Raw genomic sequence first — 19,193 nt, 5'->3', positions numbered from 1 at the left:
CTTCATTGACAATCATGTATGTCTGGGAAAACATACTAAGGCCGATAGTATGAATGTTAGTACAAGGAAATATTGGAGTGGAGAAGTAAAGTTTGATGTGTTGGCTTTCAAATGTGTTATGCAATGACACCAAGCCCCTTAACAAGAAGGTTCTGAGCTGCAGGATTATAGAAATTGGGTTATCTACGTTGGGCACTGATGCTATGAACTTATTAACAACATATGAGCATGGACCATAGACATGGTTATCAATTATGGAGATCAAGAGGAAATTTAGTGGTGCAAAGTATTTCATAAATTTTCATTAGTAACAACACAAAATCAATCAATGAAGTTGCAAAAATACATTTAATAGAAGGCATGATGCATGTCAGTGAAGTGTTTGACTGAATGTCAATTCTCATTTGAGAATGTCCTTAGGTCCATAAAGGTTAATGTTCCCTTCAAAATATGATTTAAAAGGAAAACTTGATGAAGACATAGTTGTACCCGAACTGGGCATTTTGTAAGCTCCAATCAAACCAAAATGCATATGCATAAAAGGATGTCATATTTCATAGGTAATGGCTAATTATTTGAATCTAAGTCTAATTCCCATGAGAAACCTAGTAGATAAATACCCAATAATTATGTGTCTTCATGGAGGAGGTCCAAGAAAATTTAAATTATAAAATCTCTTGATGATGCCAAGTGCATATCTTTGTCCATGCATTTGATCAAAAGAATGTCTATCAATGACAGCTGGTCCTAAGTGAATTAAAGCCCTTATCTTTTAACTTTATTTATTACTCTTATCCATCATTATATAGTTATAATTTAACACAATGATATGTGGGAAAAGGATTGTAATTAAGAAGGGCTTTGCAAATAGAGGTCATTCAGAAAACAATTAAAGTTGAGGAAATTAGTTATTTCCAAGAATCAGTTACGAGAAAATTCGGTGTAGAAAAACAAAGGAGATTAATGAAGGCAAGAGGGTATAAAGAGGGAAAAGAAAGTCATGTTGGGGGTTCTTCTTTTTCCAGTCTACAAGTTCTATAGTTGCTACAGGACAAGGGAGTTATAGTTTGTAATATTCAAGGGAGAGTTGTTTTATCCTCTACAGACTGATTGTAATGGAGGGATGGAATAATACTATTGTTATTTTGTTATGTTTTTGAAATAAAAAGGAATATGCATGTGTTTGATCCTATGGTTTGTGCATTCATATTTTGGCTTTAAAAGGATCTTGTGGTCTTTTATTTCCTATTTTAGATACAGTCTTGCATTATACCATCAAATACGTGATGTATGTAATCATATGATCCACATATTTATATTTTGCATAATGATATTTGCAACTCTTCTTCTCTCTTCTATAATGCAAAAATTCAAATAGGTGATCATAGGGTTATTTATTTTCTTTCTCTCTTTAGGTGTTAATTTGATAATCACATTTATTCCATATTGATGGATGAATGTCAAAAAACCCTTCATGTCTTTAGGTTAAAGACATAATCAGTTTGTCACATTCATTGTATATCTTTTATAAGGGAGTTGTACCTCTTAATTTAGAGGATAGTTATCAATCAATGATAACTAATCCAATTGGTAGTACATTTTTTCCTTCTTGTTGGGTGTATTGAGTCATGTTTTATAATTCTTGTTGAAGGGAAAAACTATTTACTAACAATGTCCAAGGAGATTTTGGGCTTGTTTTTTTGGGGGATAATGAACCTTGTCAGATTGTTCGAAAAGGAAAAGTTAAAAATAAGTTGCAAAATGGGAATCATTGGCTACTACATGAGGTAAGACATGTTTCAAGACTAAGTAGGATTTTAATTTCAATAGGGAAACTCAGTGGTGAGGGTTGTCTAGTTACTTTTAATGATAAAAATTGGAAGGTTTCAAAAGGTTCCCTTGTAATAGAAAAAGGCATGAAATTAGGCACCTTATATCTTTGTACAAGTCATATTGTTCCTTCTAATTTAATTGTTTCAGAGAAAAATGAATGTTTAGAAATAATTGTTGTAGTTGAGCAGGGAGAACAAATAGTTATTGTAGACTATGATATAGTTCTATGGCACAATTGAATTGGGCACATGAGCAAGAAAGGTATGAAAGTACTTCATTCAAAAAAAGTTTTACTAGGTCTAAAATGTGTTAATATGGATTTTTGTGAAAGTTGTGTGTATGGAAAACAAAAGACAGTGAGTTTTGTGAAGAATGGGAAGGAAAATTAATGTGAGAAATTAGAGCTTGTAAATATAGATGTATGGGGACCAGATTAGGTATCTTCCCTTGGTGGATCTCATTATTATGTCACATTTATTGATGATGCAACTTGAAAAGTATGGATTTATTTCCTTAGGCAAAAATTTGATGTATTTCAAACTTTTATGAAATGGAATGCTTGGTTGAAAATGAGACTGGTAAGAAATAAAAATGTCTCAGATATGATAATGGTGGTGAGTATTGCAGTCATGAATTTGAATATTATTGCTCCACTAATGGTATTTTTATATAGAAAACTATTCCAAGAACTCCATAGGAAAATGGAGTGGCTAAATGCATGAATAGGACTATAATGGAACATACAAGGAGCATGATGTTGCATGCAGGGTTGCCCTTAAACATGTGGGTGAAGGCTATCAATACTATTGTATATTTGATTAATAGAGGTCCCTCTACTCCTTTTGGCTATGGTATTCTAGAGGAAGCATGGATCAGTAAGAAGGTGAGTTATTCTTTTCTCAAAACCTTTGGTTGCAAATCATTTGTTCATACAAATTCTGAAAATATAACCAAGCTAGAAGCTAAGTCAAAGGAATATGTATTTGTTGGATATGGCATTAATGAATTTGGTTATAGGCTTTGGAATTTTGAAAATAATAAAATTGTAAGAAGTAGGGATGTCATATTCAATGAGAAAGTGGTGTACAAATATCTGTTGCTACAGCATGAGAAGAAAGAATATGATTATTTAGTGTTGGATGATACTCCAAAAGATCATGTTCCAGAAAATCCTCATGATGTACAACAACCACAAAAAATAACACACACACACTAATGAACGTTAAATGGTTAACACAAATAAATAAACCTCCAGAAAGATTTTTTCCTTCCTTATATTCTATTTTAGTTATGGATGCTGGTGAACCTAAATGTTATGATGAAGCTATGTAGGTGGATACAAAGATTCAATGGGAGTCTGTAATGAAAGAAGAAATCGACTCTTTTCTTAAAAATAAGACATGAGATTTATGCAAGTTGCTTGCAGGTAAAAGGGCTTTACAAAATAAATAATTTTATAGGTTAGTGGTAAAAATAATTTCATAGAAAAAAGGCATTGATTTTTATGAGATATTCTCTCCTGTTGTTAAAATGACTTCTATTCACACTATTTTAAGTATTGTTGCTACTGAATATTTTCATTTGGAGAAGGTTGATGTTAAAACAACCTTCTTTCATGGTAATTTGGATGAAGAGATATATATGGCATAGCCACAAGGATTTGAGATCAAAGGTAAGGAGAACTTAGGGTGCAAATTGAAGAAAAGTTTATATTTCTTAAAGCAAGTACCTCGGCAGTGGTATCTGAAATTTGATAGGTTTATGTATGAGCATGGATACAATAGGTGTCATTTAGATCATTGTGTTTACTTTAAGAGGTTGGATGATGATAGTTAGATTATTTTATGTTTATATGTTAATGATATGCTTGTAATTGGGTCTAATATGGATCATATTAAGGGGCTGAAATACCACTTACCTCATGCATTTGCTATGAAGGATTTGGAGGTAGAAAAACAATCCTTGGTATGAATATTTTTAGAGATAGGAAGAATGAAAAATTGAATTTGTCTTAGGCTGATTATATTAAGAAGGTGTTGCAACATTTCTCTGTGGAGAATGCTAAAGTTGTCAACACACACTACTACATTTGACCTCATTTTTCTACCAAAATTTTTGACCATCAACTAAAATAATTTAGGTTGGTCAGAATGTAGAAGGAAAAAATTTCTTTTTTTTACATATAAGCCCTGTGTTGGTCTAAATTTTGACCAACACGGGGCTTAGATGTAAAAAAAAAAAACATTTCCGTGCACAGGTTCATTTGCAACCAACACTGGCTTAGATGTAAAAATCAAAAAAATTTCCACATGTGGGTTCATTTGCAACTATCGATGGCAGAGAAGGTGAGTCTACATTTTTCTTTAGAGAGGGAGGGATAGAGAGAAAAAACTAGCGAGCCTATGTTTATGCTCGTTCTCCTGATGATCCTCTGATACATAAACATGGGGAAGAAGGTATCTTCTCAACTCAATGCCCATTTATGCAATGTTAATTTCAAATAGAAGCCTGACTGTTGGGATTATGGTGGATCATAAGGTGTTTAGGGCATAATGCTTAAGCTTTTATGATCACCTTTATTTTTTGGCTAACAACAGCTTTGAGGGCGGCTGTGTGGTTAGCATAGTTCTTTGTTGTAGACAACCTCAAATTTGATCTCTATACTTTCTCATTTCATTCTGTTGGTTTTGGACATTTAAAGGGCACTTCAAATCATAGGTCTACAAACTACTTCACTTATTCAATATATTATCTAGTTCTTATGTTTTATTAAGCCGTGTTCAGTAGATTAATTGAAGCCATCAACTATGAGTGCTGATGATTCATTGTTTTGAGTTCATCTGAGATTCATCGTACTTCATCTGCTATTGTTGTGACATTTGTGGGGCATCAATTTTCTTAATTGCAAGTATTTTTTTACTTTTTCAATCATTTTTGAGATAATATTTATCTTTTCAGCACCGCATTGTGAGGATTTTTTGGTATTCATGGTTCTTTGAGCATCTGTAAAAGAAACCAAGTTGAAATATTTGAATCGACATAACTTGTAGACATTCAGGCCATCTGACGAGTTCCCCTTTTTTAATATTTCAATGCTAACCCTAATTGACGAGTTTTGAGAGCTTCCCATATTTTTGCCTATTCTCCCTCCTTTTTCTTTTTCCCTTTTTCTTTTTTCCATGAGGGCGAGATGTTTTTTTTGGACTTTGCATGTCTGCATATGTAATATATGCTATGATTTTAAGCAGTTTAGTTTCGAGCTTCAATATAACCATGGTTTGTTTACCGTGTAGACTTATAGGCCTAACTTATAGTTTTAGTTTTGTTGGCCTCAACTTCTAGAAAATTAGACTATGCCTGTTCTCTTATGCTTCTAAGCCTTTGTTGATTTTTATGTGTAGGCATTTTGAATAATTCTCTTGTGTAACACATATTTGTTACATTAATTTTTGAGCATTCTAATTTGGAGAATATAAGATGGCCAGGGCTGGGAAAAGCTCTTCTAGAGTAGTAAAAAAAAAAACAGGCATCCTCAAATGTACCCAAATCTCCATTGTAGAAAGTCAATGATTCTGGTGTTATATCTAGAAGGATGAGAGAGAGAGAATCACAAACACATGCTCAAACAATCTCCTCGGTTCTTACTAAGAAAAGAATGGAGGAATCATCAGAATCAAGAAATGTTTCAATAACAGAGGAGCAAAAATCTCTGAGCAATAGTAGAAGGATGAATACCAATACTATAGTGGGAAAGTTAGTTAAAAGGCCTTTGCAGAATGCCTCAAGATTAAATTTTAAAAATGAGAGTGAGAAAAGATTAAGAAAAAGTTCTTCTTTGAGATCTTTTGCTGCAGGAAAATTCGAACACTCACAACAAAGAAAGACAAGAAGGTCAAAATGGAAGAGTGATTCTAACAACATGATAAAAGAAAAAGCCGATGGAACATCTGGTACAGAGGGGATAAAAAGGAGGCATTAGAGAAGAAAGTAGAAAAAGGAGGCACAAAATGCTCCCTTGGATGAAGTGTTACATGTAAATTGAAGGATCGAATATCTCTTCATCAAACTAAAACTGGAGCAAACCCTTATCGATGCATATTTAGGCGAGGGCTGGAAAGGCCAGAGGTTCATTCATTTAATGGACTCTATTCTTAGAAAAAATATGAGTCATGGCCTTCAAATTATTCTTTTTTCAAATTTGTATGGACTCATTAATTTTGTAATGTACATGTGAATACTTGCTTACTTATGTGAAAAATGGGAACTAGAGGAATGTTGGAAATCTACAAGTTATGTCGATTCAAATATTTCAACTTGGTTTCTTTTACAAATGCTCAAAGAACCATGAATACCAAAAAATCCTCACAATGCGGTGCTAAAAAGATAAATATTATCTCAAAAATGATTGAAAAAGTAAACAAATACTTGCAATTAAGAAAATTGATGCCCCACAAATGTCACAACAATAGCAAATGAAGTACGATGAATCTCAAATGAACTCAAAACAATGAATCATCAGCGCTCATAGTTGATGGCTTCAATTAATCTACTGAATACGGCTTAATAAAACATAGGAACTAGATCATATATTGAATAAGTGAAGTAGTTTGTAGACCTGCGATCTGAAGTGCCCTTTAAATGTCCAAAACCAACAAAATGAAATGAGAAAGTATAGAGATCAAATTTGAGGTTGTCTACAACAAAGAACTATGCTAACCGAAAAATGTTTATCACACAACTTTATCACACTCCTCTTACTAGAGGAATGTTGGAAATCTACTCGAATGGCACACTATAAATTTGTTTGTATATCTTTTAGTTATTACAATTTTTAGGTAAAAATTCTATTGCCACATTTTAAATTTTGAGGCTACGAGCTTGCTTGTTTGTAATAGTCTTAGTTATTATAACTAGGTAATAGTCACCATCTCTCTCTCTGATTTTAGGTTGATAGGTACTCTTGGTAAGAAAAAATCCACTCCCACTTCAACACTTCATTAATTTGGGTCTTTTAAGTTCCTATGATTGAAATTTTTTTGATCTCTTAGCGAAGCCTTTAGAAGAGAGATGAACTACACAATTTTGGAATAAAAGGGGGTCGTAGCTGAAAATTTTGAACTTTTTTGTGTACGTTCCATTTGGACATGTCCCTGGCTTTTAAACCTCTATACCTATCTCCAATGGAATTGTGGGTACAGTGGGGTAGCATTGGACAGTTTGTTCATCCCCGAGAGCCATTGATGTCTGAGATGTCCCTTGATTATTTTGGAGACAGCAAGATGTCCTTAATAGCAAAGTGAGTTGTTTATAATGTTTGAAAAAAAATTGTTTATAATATCAAAAAAAAAATTTTGAATATATCATTGAAACATTATAAGAGTAGTATAACATGATACAATTGTAACAATATTATAAAATGATAGCATAATTTATCAAAAAAGCAATAGACAGGAGTGACAGAAACAGTAGTACTTGTAGTTTAGCAACACTAAATATATCATCATTTAGATATCATCCTGAAGATGGCTAGTGACGTCTAAGATCTCCCTTGATTTTCTTGGGAATGGATCAGTTTCCTTAATGTCTAGAAAGAAAAATGTTCATTAACATCAAAAAAAGATTGTTAAATATATCATTGCAGCATCATAAGAGTAGTATAACATGATAGCACAATAACAATAACATAAAATGATAGCATCATTACATCAACGATAAATATATTATGGTAGCAGTAGAAAAGCAACTAAATTAGTCATGATGGTAGGGTAGCAACAATCATTATAGTAGTATAATTGCACTAAATCTATCAATTTCATATAATAGTTTGTTCATCCCTGAGACAGTCGGTGATGTCTGAGATGTCCCTTGATTATCTGAAGGACCTGCAAGATGTCCTTATTAGAAAAGCAATTTGTTTATAATGTTTAAAAAAGTCATTTATAACATCAAAAAAAATCTTTAAATATCATTATAGTATTATAACAGTAGTATAGCATCATAGCATTGTAGTAGAAGTATAAAATGATATCATTATAACAACAACAATAAATATATCATGATAGCAATATAATAGCAATTAAATTATTCATGACAGAAGTGGTAGCAACAACCATTATAGCAATACAATAGCACTAAATATATCTAATCACTTAGATTCCTATCTAATGATATTAGTTATATTACAATTATTAGTGAGCAATAATTTGGATTTCAAATTTCATTGTTCAAAAATGTCACAAACTTCAAAATTCTTGATATATAATCAAATTTAGTTGCAAAAGAGATTACTAGTGCATTTACCATGGTCTGGTACAATTTTTTATTATGTTAAGAGTCCATAATTTTTTTGGGAACATGGTTGGCATGCAGGCTTCCAGAGACATTATTTAACATCATTTTAATGGCTTCTCTTATAAGGTTGTCCATGAACTTGTAGAAATTCTCTCTCTCTCTCTCTCTCTCTCTCTCTCTCTCTCTCTCTCTCTCTCTCTCTCTCTCTCTCTCTCTCTCTCTCTCTCTCTCTCTCTCTCTCTCTCTCTCTCTCTCTCTCTCTCTCTCTCTCTCTCTCTCACACACACACACACACACACACACACACTTAAAAGCACATCCCTAAAACAATGTGAAACATAGGTCTTTCTCGATAAACCTCAAAATAAATGTGTTTTAAGTCCTTAAACCAGATTCATTATGGCTACTGAGCAAAAACTTGATATAATTAGTGGTTTGAATGCCTGAGCATGTGGTTAGACAACTTGGTAGCTTCAAAAGACCTATTTAAGGATATACATCATCAAAATCTAGTTTTTCATTGCTCAAAAAATTTAGAGGTCGTAGGGAAAATGATACTACCTAATAGATTTTATTTTTCTGGCGAGTTCTTTGGTCAAAGATACATAACCCTATACACTTTTTCTTTGATGATTAATTTGTATGATGTTTCAGTCTATTCTAAAATCTTCTCCAATTTTTTTGGGTTTGGATAGGTCATTGTTATGTATGGAAAAAATAAATATAGTTTGCTTGGCCCTTTATCATTGTTGTCAAAGTGCAATGTCCTGATTTTTGGTTCTTGCAGTGATCTTGGTTAGTTTATCATCATGACCTTTGTAAGCTGGTCTCTAAGGTGGACTTTCTATTTATAATAAGTCTACTTTGGGTAATTTCTATATTTGGTAGTGCAGTGCTAGCATTGGCAGTTGGTTTCCATCTGCACATGGTTGATGTATTTAATTGATGGAGTTCATATGTGTTAAATTATTAATGAGGCTTGATTATTATAAAGTACTTCATGTTACTTTGGGTTATAATTTGGTGTTGTGAAGTTGAATCTTGTTAAGTGAGCAGTATAAAGAGGAAGCCAAGTTGCACAATTCAATTATAAATAATAAATATGACTCCAACTACAAGGAATTGATATCCAATTGTCTATTGTTTTTTAATTATCTTTTGTTAGGATTAGTGTTGAGTTTGTGAATTCAATCCATTGTTGAAGTATAATGGAATTGGAGTGAGGTTTTCGTGCTTTCTCTTATTGTGGCTGAGAAGCAATTTATTTTTGAGGAATTTGGTGATTGGGAATCCAAGTTGTGCCATTAATCTACTGCTGAGGTAAAGTGAGTTAAACTTAGTTTTGACAAATCTGAATTGTAGTGTCTTCCCTTCTATATTTGTTGTTACTAGGAAGACTTACTTAGCTGAGATTGAATTGTAATTTAATTTGCAATCAAGGAGCTCCTAATCTGCATTTGAACACCCAAGTCTGAGGTCTTTGGGGTATTGGTTTTCTCTGCATATTTAGGTGATCTGTAATCAAGAAATTTAGACATTGTGTCTTCTATTGGAGCCATTATCATGTTTGCAACTAGGTAAAAATTTCTCTCTGTATTGGACACAGTTATTCTGTGCTTGGGGCGATCACCTTAATGAATCAACTTTGTAGAAATGGAGTGGATGTTTATTGATATCTAAGGTAGCAATTCATGTTTTTCTAGGGCTGAGATCAAGTCTACAGACCTATATTCCAATATTAAGGGCTTGTGATTAGTTTTTGGAGTCCACATTGAAGGATTAAGGGGCCACACTACACATTCTAGGGGCTGTGATTCAGATTGAGATGCAGCGAATGCTTTAAGTCTTCCTGCATGGATACTTGAAGGAAATATTAGGGCCTATATTTCTTTTGAGGGAGCCATGCAAAGACTAGGATTGTGGCTGGGTGGTTCCTTGCATCATTTGTGCCATAAACTTTGCATATTATACAGGTTCCTATTTCTAATTCAGGATAAGTTGAATTAGCAAGGCTACTTGTATATTTGCAGTGATGTTTTCCTAGTGGGATTCGTAATGGGCACACAATATTGGGTATTACCTGCTGAAATAGCATTGTGGATGGTATTTCTAAATAAAAGTTGTCCTGGATTTATATCTTCTCATTCTCCTCAAGATGTGCGACCTTTGGGATGGTTGCCCTTTTCTAAGGGGTTGGGTCTCCTCCTTGATGCAAAAAATAAGTTACGTGTTAAAGAACTTGAAGAGAAGGAAATTGCACTAATATGCAATTCTAATATTAACCTTATATAGATACAAAGAAAGATTTATAGCTACTCTACCAAAGTCCTAGAGATCAAGTGCTGATTTTGGTCATCCAATGTTCACTATAGTAGTTTTTTACCTATGTGCAAGAAGAAATAAGGTTTGTTTGTACTTGCATATTTCAAGCTTTTTATTAGACAAATAATAATCCTTTGATCCTGTAGTCAATATGAATGAAGGATATAACCTAGGAGCAGTTTTTTTCTCTTTTTTCTTTTTCTTTTGGGTGAACAACTTAAAAAAAATTCAAACCCTTACTCTTGTGTTGCTTTTTATCATCACACATATGACAATGCTACAGTAATGGCCTCAAGTTAGTCTTCTCAAAACTTTGGTTTCTTGTTTATCCATATACCCACCCTAAGTTCTGGAACTTGCTATTCAAAAACTTAACTTATTTATCTGGATGCAGTTAAAAGTTGATAGGATGAAACTGATCGAGATATCGAGATTATTTCAGGCTTGTTTACATTGTAGTGATTGTGGCCTTTACAAATTTTTCCTATATAAATTTCATATGGGCTGGCATATCTCAGATCCTTATTGTTGAAGATTTCAAAATGCATTGTACTCTTATGTCTTAAATTGGTTTGACAGACCAGCTATATAATCATTTTTCTATTCTTTACATGGTTGAATTTATTTTCACACCATCTTTAACTATTTCTTAGGTTAACATTGATTTAGTATGGCAAATTGGAATAAAAGCTTGGTCTAAATTCTAGTTATTATGATTGTTGTAGGCAACTAAGTGTAGAACTTTTGGATGCATTACCAAGCAAGAAAATACGTGAAGATGATGTAGAACCTGACAATAGTGGTGAATCAATTGATGATGAATATGAACTTGAGGTAACTCGGTTCATATATTATACCTAAAAGTTTACGAAGTTATTTTTATATATTTGATGTCATTCCAATGTGGATAGACATGCAATGCATTTCTCATATAATAATTAATAACTAAGGATGTAAAATCAACTTAGCTACATTATTTTATGTAAAAGAATGTGTTTCTTAGTTAAGCATTGGTACTTGAGTGTTTCTTTTATTGATGATTGGAAGCACAAGCTTATATTTCTGCATGGTTGAAGGATGTTGTAGTTAAAAATAATAATATTTTATTATAACTATAGTAACATTCCATTTGCATGGTAGTGAAATGGTGTAGGAAAAGTGTAAGTGGAATTCAAATATTTACATCCAATTAAAACACAAGGCAAAAACTTGGGGGTTAACTAAACAAAAGACTAGCTCTTATAAAAAAGCTACATTATGTTTTGAGAGCTTGAGAGAGCTGATCTGACTGTAGTGTTTGTATCCCTTGCCTAGTTTCCTATTTTAAATTGCAATTTGGATTACTATGAGATTTTCATATGTTTCCTTTATTTTGAAAACCTTGCTCTTGAACAGTTTAGCCTTTTCAAAGATGACACCAAAATAGTCTAGTTCAATAGTTGATGCTGAAACAGTTAAACTTAGAGCTCTATACAATGACATTGTCGCAAAAATCCAAGGAAGTTTGTTTCAAATGTCCTTTTTAAGCTAAAATTTCTAAGCCTCCCTTGTATGTTAACCTTACACTTTATTTTGATTATGTGAATACAAGAAAAAGAGATGGCTCAATTGTCGAGAATAGGATTGGCAGGATTGGTTGTGATGGGGCAGAATCTAGCTCTCAACATTGCAGAAAAAGGCTTCCCCATCTCAGTCTACAATCGAAGCCCAGAAAAGGTAGATGAGATGGTAGATAGAGCCAAGCTAGAAGGAAATCTACCAGTAAAAGGCTTCCATGATGCCAAGGAATTTGTGCTTTCAATCTAGAACCTAGAGTCATAATCCTTCTAATCAAAGTAGAGCCCCTTCGTGGATAAATCAATTGAGACTATAGCTTCCCACATGGAAGAAGGGGACTATATTGTATCATGCTTTTGTCCTCTTTTTATTCATACATATCAATAGTTTTAAGATGTAGAAGATCTTTTGGAAAATCTAGAGAAAATAAGTATCATCGATCGATTTCCATGGAATCTTGTATTGACAAGCATTCTTCATTGTAATTTTTTAGATTGGCCTTTTTCAAATCAATCCTTTTGCACATACACTATAGTAGATCACCAACTATGTTCTACCTTTTTTAGCATCCTCCTATGAGCCTTCTCTTCATAGGTTTCAGTATTTGGTCACTTCTAAATATCCTTTTTCATGGTTTCAAAGAAATTCTTCATCCCTTAAAAAATAGTTCTGTTGTGTGAACTCTTTACAAGAGTGGGTATACACCATTTTCAAAGGGATATACTTAGTGAAGCAATTAACTAAATTGTTAAAGAAAATTATGCATACAACCATTGCCACAGTCTTCATTTGTATCTAAGGAAATAGTGCAACAACTTTCCTAGCATTTAATGAATCAATTTTTGTTGCTCTTAAGCTTGAGAATAACATCCACAACTGCACTGTGGTCATGCTCATTGCTTCTTCCATAAATTATACCAAGCATGACTCAGAATTTCATTTCTCCTTATAAGATGCATCTTTGTGGTATTCACAAGCTACAGTGTGAGCAATCTTGGAAAATTGATCCATGGAAATGACCAGAATATACCATCAAAACCTCTGTGTATGACTCAATATGAAATCCATGCTAATACATTGCTTATGTTTTTAAATTTTCCAAGATACCAAGTATCAATATTTTTCCTAGTTTTAGTTGCCTAAGCTTGGCAAGTTTTCAAATGTAACATCTATTCACTTAGATCGCAATATTTCAAGTCTTAGAAATTGAAACCATTGGAAAGAAAGTGATGATGAAGATGATGAAAAGTTCTTAGAAAATCTTAAAGCTTGAATTGATAAGTATGTATCTCGATTATGACCTCTTTTATCTATTTCCTTTATAGTTATCTAGCGAAAGTTTTTGATATTATGACTTCCATAATAGCTACCATAATAGCTAATCCATTAGATTATTCATTACAGTGTCATAATTCTTTATTTTGCTCATTTTCATTATCTAGATACATAATTATCCCACTATAGAGATTTATCAAAACACAAATGGCCTGCAACCAAGAAATTTGTAAGCTGAAATAGAACAATCTTTAGGCTTTTTAAGTCAAAAGAAGAATTAAATGCACCTATTATCTTGTCTTCATAATCTCTCAAATATGAGCATATAAATTAATTCTTAGATTTTAACTATCTTGCTTCCCCCAAACAAGATTGTGGAGACCTTTAAAGCAACTTAGTTCATTTGTAAAATTACTCGCCTTCTTTAGAAATTTCAATATCTTCAATGGGATGATAATAGAGTGGTCACTCCTATTGAGGTAATTTGGGAATGGAAGAAAAGATAAATCATGTTGCCAATGTCAAGATTAGATCAAGTTTCCTGTTAAATCATATTGGTAATAGAAATAAGAATATTGTGAAACAACTCCTTGTAGACACCTAAAAACCTTTAGAAAATAAAGTATTTTTATTTTCTGAAAAATTCCTGATGACATCATCATTAATTAATTAATTAATTATTTAATTTATTTATTTATTTTTATGCCATTAGATCCCTTTATCTTAATTAAAAATATTTAATTAAGGAATCCCTCCCAAAAATGTTTAAATCTTATTTAAACATTATTTCCTTATATATTAATTATTTAATTAATAAATTGACCAAAAATCCCAAAATAAATAATTTATTTATTTTTTGCCCAAAAGTTGGCCAATTTCCTTAAGACCACTAACCTCTTCCAAAATCTTCTAATCCTTCTTTAGTGTTGATTAAAGGCTAATCCCATCATTTCCTACTCCTAATCCCAACTCAAAATATTTAATTAAGATTAAATATTAATCCTCATGTTTATTAAAAAGGTTTTAATAAATATCTCCTCAACCCAAACCCTTGAAATAAATAAAACTTTATTTATTTCCTAAAAATCTAATTTATCCTCATCCTAAGAAGTTCTAGACTCTTCTAGAAAGTCTTCATCCTCATCCTCGGAAATTCTAGACTATTCTAGAAAATCTTTATCCTCATCCAAAGTCTAGACTCTTCTAGAAGATGTCTTTAAACCTAATCCTAATCCCCTCCTAACCTTGTCACATTCCTTAAAAATGGGTTAAGACTTACTAACCCAAGCCAAAGTTAACAAATATCTCCTCCTTCACCCACCCTCATTAAATGCCATCCACTTGCCTATCCCTAAGCTAATCCTAAACCATCCTAATCCATCCTCTAATCATTTGCACAATCCTAAGCAAGCTTAAAACCCTCTTAATCAAGCCCAAGTCGAAATTTCTCTCATCTCCCTCAAAATATCTCAACCATAAAACTTTATGAAGCCCACTAGGCCATAAATGACTCTTCCAAGCCCTTTTATTGCTCTTACAAGTCATTATGAGGGTCTTTATGAAGATTTTATCCCTTGAGCCTCCTTTTTTGACTCATCCTTCCCCTTTCCTCCATCCTCTCACCCTATGACATGTGTCACTCCCTAATTGGTTGTAAGGAAGCACAATCCATGTGCTCTCCTCTCACGCAATCTGAGCCCTCCATGAGCTTTTTCCCATCCTTGCATCTTAGCCCTCAATCCCTCAAGCCTCTTGCCTATAAATTGGATCCTTCCCCTTTGAAAAATAACACAATCCATGAAGTAAAGTCATAATGCCATTTTAAGAAGCCATTTTACATCAAAACCATACACTCACACCCAAATTCCAACTCCATTTGAAGCCCTTTTTGATGCATAAGCTTGAGCATACATCCTATCTATTTAGACAAAGCCACTCAACAAGAGAGCTTCTCATTGAGAGAGTCCATTAATGGCTCATATTCTCAATTGAGAGTTCATCTTAGTCTATCTTGAATTTTATGTATTTTGTTTAGTTTGTAGAAGCTTTATTTAAACTCGGGCTAAGCCTCAAGGAACTTTATACCCTTAAGAAGTGAAAGAGGAGAAGTGGGTTACCGCTCCTCTCGACTGTGTGACATATTTTTGGTTTCATCTACGGATTTGGGCCTCATGTACCTTGTGTATATCGAAGACTCCCTAGCCATAACAAATTTCATCCTTGTAGAAAGCTTACTAGGATGTTGGTGTGTTTGACATGCTTGCTCCAAAATTTTGTCTGCTTTTTTGTTCATATCTTTTGAATGAATGTTTGCCAACTTTGGTCAAAATACCAAAAAAGAAAAAATCTCCCAGCTCAAGGCATACTTAGCATAGTCACTTCCTCATCAAAAAATCATCCAAGCTCCCCCGCTGCAATTGAATCTATCTAGTTCCTTTCTTTAGAACAATCCCAAATTCAAAGTCTCTCCAAATCATCCCCCCCAACCAACTAGCAACCCAATCCAAAATCACACCCAAGCCTTTAGAAAAATTTTGTTACTCTGCCAGAGTTTGCTATCCAATCAATCCTACCAATCAACCAATCTCACCAAGTTTATCCCTCTGACAGAGCATTGTCTAGGTTAATCTAGCTTTGTCACTTGTTATCCCTCATCACCTTGAGCTAAAGGTTGGGATCCATAAGTTGTCAATCTTGTGTCATGCCCATAGGATCATTAGTCTATCCTTAAGTTGACACAATCTCCACCAATCCAGAACATAGGAAAGAAAAACTCTCACTTTTTGATAGCATGCCCTTGAAGTCTTCCATCCACAGGAAAGCCAAAAATCTCTAGCCAATCCTCCTTAGGTCTGTCATACATCTTTGACTCTCCCTAGGAAATCCTTCATCAGCCAATCCAAAATCTATGCTTAATCCAAATCCAACCATGAGCTTCCGTGTTCATCCATATGCAAGACTCCATCCCCATCCGACTCATCATCAAAACATGAAATCCCAAACTTATCATGATGTGTTTGATCATATTGTCCTTGCTCCCGCCACCTCCTATTCCAATGATGATGAAAATCTTGTTGACTATGATGGGTATATTGAAAGCCTTAGAGGCCTTCCACCAACCATCCCCCAAAATCCAAGAGTTATTCCAAACTATCTAGTCATGCCATCTGATATCCCAGCTTCTCCTCCATCACCCAATCAACCCAGCTTCCAATCTTCCACCCTCATCACACTAGCTATTCCTATCAATCCACCACCTCCACCTCTAACACATGAGTCTCCAAGGAATCTTCTAGAGGAAATACAAGAAAAGCTGCCTCCAACAGTTGATAAGCCATGTCATCTAATCCAACCATGTGAAGTAGTCAGTGATGAAGCTTCCCCATCTATAATATCACCCCCATCTCCCATAGCTATCATCCCCATACCATCCATCAAATTGCTTAAAATCCTTCCACTTCCCACAAGCATCAAATTCCCACCACCCATCGAATCGCACCAAATTCCATCCACATCTCCTCCTCCAAGAATTATCCAACTCCCATATAATGAACCTCATGCATCCACTCCCATCCATTCCTGTCAAGATCTTGTCCAAAAGCATGTTGAAATATCCTCTGACAGAATAGCAGATCTCACCATCCCACTTATTCCCCTACATGATCCACTTTTACCATCCCCTCCATATCTAAATCCTACCATCTTACTTACTCCATCTCAAGATCCCTTTCCCTCAGCCCACCCAACTCAAGATCCTATCCTCCCATCTCCTCTACTTCATGATCATACATCTCCCATAATCCATGATGATAGATCCATCGAAGAAGAACTAATTATCATATCCAAAGCTCCAACTCCTTCAGCTAGTAATGGACTCACATCTTGTTTTCCAAATAATGAACATCATATTGAAAAAAGAAATGACAATGTATTTCTAGATGTTGGTATCCCCGCTATTCCTACATGGTCCCAAGTCCTTCCATCTCCACCCCAAAGTTCCCATCCATCTTATTCCACATCTATTTTGGGCCCTCATCATACTCCTTATCTCCAACCCTCCATTTTGGGTCCATATATCCCTTATCTAAATCCCACCCCCTTTCCATCCATTTTGGGTCCTTACATACCTAATATGAATCCTTTATCCCCTCCATCTATTTTGGGACCTACACCTTCCCCGTTTCCATCTATTTTGGGCCCATATCCTTCCTTCCCTCCATCCATTTTGGGAAATTATATCCATCCATATCCTATGTTCCAATCTATCCTTCCATCCCCTCAAATCCACCAGCTAGATCATCAAAGGCACTCACCCTTGAATCCCTTCCAACCTTTAAACCCTATCACTCCATCAATTATCCCTCCATCTCCTGCATGCTCTTGTTCCCATCCCATGGCTAATAGAAGCATATTGGATGCCAAAATACAAAAGCATAAATCCAAAATTCCACAAAAATCCAAGTCTCAACATGTCCCTTCTAAAATACATGTTCAAAACAAGAAACATTTAATCCCAATCAAAGAAAAAGTCAAGAGGCTACAAAAGCCCAAGCTAAAAAAGTCAAAAATCATGTGGATACCCAAGATGCTCATAAAAGAAATGTATCTCAAAGAAAAATCTCAATTGGCATCCATTCATGCTACTCAAAAAGTCTCATCCATCCATCCTTCATCCAAATCCCCATATAAGCATCCTTCATCCCCCCAATCCACTTTTAGTCCATATGCTTCTTATCCTAAATTTCCCATCCTCCATCTTCCAACTCTACTTTTAGTCCTTATCTTTCTCTTCCTCCATTTTCTCCTCAACCTCGCTCAAAACCATCTTTCCCACTACTTTATCACCTCTCAAGGTGTGTGCCAATGATGATCTTTCCATTTTCCTCATCCATTTACCCACAAGCCTTATGTCTTTGCATCCATTATCTGTCAAACTCCCACCCACCATTCCACTTGTTCAATCCAATCCTTTTTCATCCATCCTACCAACATCTATGAGCCAAAAATAGCTTAAGAAAGCCAAAATCATTCTAGCTAAGTCCAAAGTCAAAAAGTCAAAAAAAGAAAAGAAAAATAAAGTGTCCACTGGTGAAAACTTGGCAATTCAAGTGCCTTGGACAAGTACCATGATGAAAACTTGGCAAACAAGCGTCATGCGTAATCTTGCCATCCCCAGCTTAGCCTATCACCCTCATGCTTTTGGTCATCTCTTGACATCCAACTCCATCTTCCAATCTATCCACCTATCCTCCACCCTCCATCTTCCATCTCACACCATCCACTTATCTCTTGCAGCTTCAGCCAACCATCCCAGCTATCATCCATCTCCCTAGCCCCTTCAGCTTTCTCCATCCTAGCTTCAATCCTATCACATCCATCATAAGACCTCCTTCCGCATGTTATCTTCTGATTAGGGGCACTATATTCTTTGGAGATCTTGTCTTGTCCATCCTCCCTTGTCATTGGTATCTAGCTCTAGGCTATCCTCATGCAAACCCAATGTCATCTCTTTATATCCATCATAATCCTAGCTATCTACCATCCTATCTAGCCATCTCATCCTACTCCTTTAGCTATCCTTGGTCACAAAATATCTCATCATCATTGGATGTATCCTACCAAATCCATATCTTTCGCTATCACCCCATCCTTAGCTTCTACCTCTTGCACCAAATTGAGCCATCTCGCTATCCTCTCATCTTGAGCTTTTTATCCATTTGTATCATACCTATCATTGGTCCATTAGCTTGTACCATATCTTGATTAGCCCACTTGTAAATATCTTGGTCCATTAGCTTGTACATCCTCTTTAGCTTAGTATCATTGTATCTATCCAATGTTCGTGTTAGTTTTTCCTTGATTAGTATCTTGCACCCATCGCACATCTTGGTTAGCTATTCCAATGCATCCTTTAG

Source organism: Cupressus sempervirens, chromosome 8 (assembly GCF_028749045.1).
Source record: "Cupressus sempervirens isolate cs-2001-9-10 chromosome 8, ASM2874904v1, whole genome shotgun sequence".
Classification (NCBI taxonomy): Eukaryota; Viridiplantae; Streptophyta; class Pinopsida; order Cupressales; family Cupressaceae; genus Cupressus; species Cupressus sempervirens.
Note: the sequence above shows the minus strand (reverse complement) of the source record.